The 4909-nt window shown below is 36.8% G+C and overlaps 1 long non-coding RNA gene across 2 annotated transcripts; it reads right to left on the reverse strand.

Annotated features, from left to right (window-relative positions):
• Window positions 1–1225: 1225 nt before the first annotated feature.
• Window positions 1226–4233, reverse strand: LOC141614947 (uncharacterized). Of its 2 annotated transcripts, none has more exons than XR_012529492.1 (5): window positions 3819–4233; window positions 3072–3263; window positions 2165–2335; window positions 1560–1623; window positions 1226–1331 (listed from the first exon to the last, which is right to left on the reverse strand). It is a non-coding gene; the product is annotated as an uncharacterized LOC141614947 (long non-coding RNA). The 2 variants fall into 2 exon arrangements; XR_012529491.1 differs by having other exon boundaries at window positions 2165–2729.
• Between the last annotated feature and the right edge of the window lie 676 nt (window positions 4234–4909).

Below are 4909 nucleotides of genomic sequence, written 5' to 3' on the forward strand. Positions count from 1 at the left end.
TTCTAACAAGTTGTTCCGTAATGGCCCAATGGGTGCTCACTGAAGTAAATAAAAAGTCTTCCGGTAATAAATTTCTGAAGTCGTGACCATGTTCAGAGTTGAGACTACAATCATTAAAGCTGACCTACTTTAAAGTTTCAACCAAACTCAAAAAGAAATTATGGGAAATTTTAAAAATGTCTTCTAATACTTCATTCTGTTCAAAATATTGGAATACCTGTTGTTTATATTCGATATCTTTACGAGTATAAAATGAAAACCAGAGGTGCAGTACCTTAAAAGGCATATCTTAATATGAAAGCATATCTTGAAAAGAAAGGGGTAATGATCAACCTTCTCTTATGTAAAATATTCCCAAAATTCGATTCAAATTTTAAAGATGGTCCTATTTTTTCAACTCTAGTGACGGAATAAGCTTACTCGGAATGTGATAATCTTACGCTTATGTTGGCAAAGACTACAACTTTACGATAAAAATTATCGGAATCAACAAGTCTTTGGCTTTATTCAAAATTGGAGATGGAGATAACAATCTATGATTTTTGGTGCCAACTATAACAATCTAGGTTAAAATCTCTCTAGACGGTCTAGGATCACTTCTTAACTTGGACAAGTCGGATGTTATATCACTTATTAAGTTGGACAAGTCGGATGTTATATCACTTATTAAGTTGACAAGTCGGATTACGAACATATTTATAGACGCCTATGGTGAACTCGTAAAATAAGGTGAGCATGCAATCTCAGCTGAGAAGCTTCCCCAACAAACGGTTTTACACTTGTTTATTTATTTGCGAAAACTATATATCATAACGTGTGATCAAAATATATCATAACGTGTCAAATGATATTACTCCGGTGAAACCTAAATAAAAGCCACACTATATAAGGAAAGATAAACCTTTGATAGGAGATGTTTTAATCATAGCCACGTTAAAAAACCAAGAATATAATAATAAGAGCAGCACATACGAAGAGCAAATTTATGGAGAAGTTGGAATGCAAGGCTTGTAATTGAACGCCCAAAAATATGAACTCCAGCCGACGAAGACCTGATGGAAAAAAATAAAGAATCAACAAAATAAACCTAATATTGATTGATTAACAGTATATTGGTAGAAATAATGGGCCAAAATCAGCAAGTAATAACAGCCAATAATATTAATAACAATCCCCGTCCAAAGAAACAAGCAATAAGGTTAGCCCACCATAACACGCTCCCTGGTGTAGAGTTTACTTTTGAGTCCTTTAGGCGGCCCGTCTTGGTAGCATTAATCAGGAACTTTCCTTTTAGTGTTCTCGGGTGCAATGGTACTATCTTTGTTGTCAACCTAAGAAAGCACATAATTAAATTATAAACAAAAAAAACTCCATGAGACACCAGTTGCTGATGTTGCATTGCCTTTTCGGGATGAGAACTCTTCTAGATCAGGTAACAAAGACATTTGCATCAAGATAAGCAAGGTTTGGATTTAGTGATGAGCGTAGAGGAACTCTAAATCTACAAGAAAAGATCAGATGACAAATAAGTTGTTTTCACTGTGTGCACAAAACATTACCTTCTGCAGATGTTGCATTGCCTTTCCGGGATGGGAACTCTTCTAGATCAGGTAACAAAGACATCTGCATCAAGATAAGCAAGGTTTGTATTTAGTGATGAGCGTGGAAGGGCAGAAACTAAACAGGAAATTTGATTCTCGGCCAAGTGCACACTTTTAGTAATAATGAAAGGATAATACTGAATTCTTCAAAATCCTGATTAAAGGTTATATTCCCATGTCCAAAGAAAGGGCTAATATGGACGAAATGCATATAATCCCTACGACAGTCGACAACAATTTAAAAGGTCCTGCTTCTCATAGATGCATATAATAAGTTAGATGATACATTAAACTGTCATTAATGAGACGGAAATGCCAATAGAAAATGATTCAATGAGAGAAAGGTAAACGAAAATAGCACCCATTGTCTACCCTAGCTCCTTCTTAATCCCTGAGTAAGGAGTTCGAAGGACATAAATGTGCATCTATGTTACTCCGAAGGCTTCACTCAGCTGCCATAACCAAAAAATGAATGTAGTCTCAACACACCGATGAGTTTCCTAAATTCCCTTTCTCCACAACATAATCAAACAATGATAAAACTAACTACAAAGAGATTATACCTAGAAGAAGGCAAGTAATTTGAGGGATAATCACATTCAACCACCATCTCACGCATCAGCCTCATCACTTCCTACCACCATGGTGCGGCTCAGGGTTAACCCCTCATGAACTTTAGCCCCCACATTCAGTCATCCACATAGATAGCTCCTCCATCCAATAAGGTCAGTTGCCTGTTCAGATTTTGCAATGTGAAAGAGTACATCCAACAGCCAACTGCAGCTAATGCCAACTACATATGTGGTGGAAAAGATATGTCTGAGCATTAACAAAACTCAGTCAAAATTTAGCGTCAATCAACAAATCTTAAACCCACACAAACAAAATCTAATGAAATGTTACCTAGAAAAAGTTCAAAAGCACACATCTTAAACAAAATAACAATCACTAAAGTTAAACTCTAAAATTACCCAAACAAGAGCTAATCACGGAAATGAAACCGGTAAAATAAAATTAATTATAAAGGAGTAATTGAGATGCTAATTTGAGGCTGAAAATGGAATTGAAAGGTGGCTGTAGAGCCTAACCTTCTGGTCAGGTTTTCGTAACCTTCAACGACAACAAAATCTGCAATATAAACAAAAAAACACCAGAAACAATTGAAAGAATCATTTAAGATGAACAAATAAATCACTAAAAGCAAACTAAACCGAATAAATCAACAAATAAAAGCTATAATCGAGGGAACAATTTATGAATAAATACAATGGAAAAGGGAAAGGAAACAAGAGCCGGGTGTAACCAAAGTAGGAAATGCGTAACGAGGAAATTAAAATATGGGGAAAACAAAAAATAGTCGGTCAAATGTAAAGTTATTTGTTTGTGGAGGAGAGGAAATTGTGGGTGAAAGGACGAGTAAGCAAGACTGAGAAACAAGAAGTAAACAAAAATAAATGTTTTGGTAAGTACCTCAGAGGAATTACGAATGTCTATGATTGCACTCCAAGCATCTCCGTCTGGCTATGACTGCTTCCGGCATCAAAGGACTGGTTGCAGTCGTCTTTGACCGTGGTTGGAGGACCGACCGGTCATGAACTATCTTCTCTCAACTCCGTCGACGTACAAACTTGATACTCAGGAAAGACATCATAGATATGAGAACTGCCGGGAAGCATAGAAACAGTGAGCTTACTAAAACACAATGCGAACTATAACCAGAACAAGACAGGGTCCAGTAACAGTAGTCTCGCAAATGACAAAAAAATACCCGCGTTCAGTTCTAAAAAAGAAAGCAGGGTGTCCCGACGCCAACTGCTGGACCAACAGCTCTCCGTATACACCATACAGAACAGGCCCGAACCCGTTAGGCGTTACACGGTAACACAATGAATTGACAAACGAGGTCTACACTAAACCCACCAACCAACCAACCAACAAACAAACAAACTCTACAGTCTGCAACCACTACAACGACAACGACAAGATACAATCATCTCCACAGCCCCACAACCCGCAAACACTGCAACCACTAAACGACAATGTACATATATAAAAGCAATGAAATGAAGACAATAACTGAGATTACATCACCTATTGTAGGCGGTCAACCAAAGCCAAAACCCCAGGAATACAAAAATGATAGTAATAGTAAAATCAAAAAAAATTAAAACAAAAAAAAATGAGAAAAACAGTTGTATAACCAAAACCACGAAACACCTTTGAGTTTCGACATAAGACAGACTCCAGCCAGAAGCTCCAATTGATCCGCAACAAAACCCTAAAACTCCAGCACCTCCGATTCAACCGCAACAAAACTCTACAACTCAAGCGCCTCCGATCCAACCGCAACAAAACCCTACAACACCACCAACCCCGATTGATCCGCAACAAAGTCTTATAATCTGAGCAACAATCCAAAACAATCGAAATCCCTAATTTAATTGTGAACCATAGTCCATAACCCTAATAATTCGTGATATTTAAGTGATCTGGGAAATTAGGTCGGTTCAAGTGATGAATTTGCGATGGAATCCGATTATTTGAAGCAATTTGTGTGAGATTTGTGAAGGTTTATTAAAAGAAGTGAATTTGGGAAGGATTTAGAGAGTACTATTTTTATGAGAGAAGCATATGAGTGACGAAGAAGGACGAAAAGAGGGAGAGTGATTAAGGATAGGTTAAGTTAGAATGGAAAGGTGAGATTGAGGGTGAGAGATCAACGGTGCACGTAGCTCGTTTACTATTCATCGCTACAGTACCCGAACTTCTCTCTTTTTAAAGGGTAGGGATGTGTGACACTTACATCTGACATTTATAATTGATGAGCTCTTTCCTCGTACCTGCCAATTGATGGGAGGAAGATTCTGCTAAAGAGAGAGGCAAGACTTCTTTGGAACATATAAACTACTATAAAACTCTATTATTGATGTGTGACATTCGCATGTCACTATTATAAAAATTTTATTTAAAAAATAAGCCTAACATTTAAAGGTTAAAACTTAATACGTCCTCCATTTCTTTCATTATTATACACATTCCTCTTTAGAAAATTTCAGTCAATCTTATACATTTTTTTATTGAGTAAATTTTAAGCATCAAAGTTATAACTATGCCACTTGTTTATACCCTTCCTACAATCCATCTTCATTCTTCCTACCACCCAACCAACCACTCTCACCAGTTCACCACTCATCTTCACCACGCACACCCATTGTCGGCCACCACCAGTTGTAATACCGCATATTTAAGACGGTAGAATTATATTAAAATAAGTTTTAAAAGGTATTTAATAATTATATAAATTAGAT

This window comes from Silene latifolia, chromosome 11, assembly GCF_048544455.1.
Source record: "Silene latifolia isolate original U9 population chromosome 11, ASM4854445v1, whole genome shotgun sequence".
NCBI lineage: Eukaryota > Viridiplantae > Streptophyta > Magnoliopsida > Caryophyllales > Caryophyllaceae > Silene > Silene latifolia.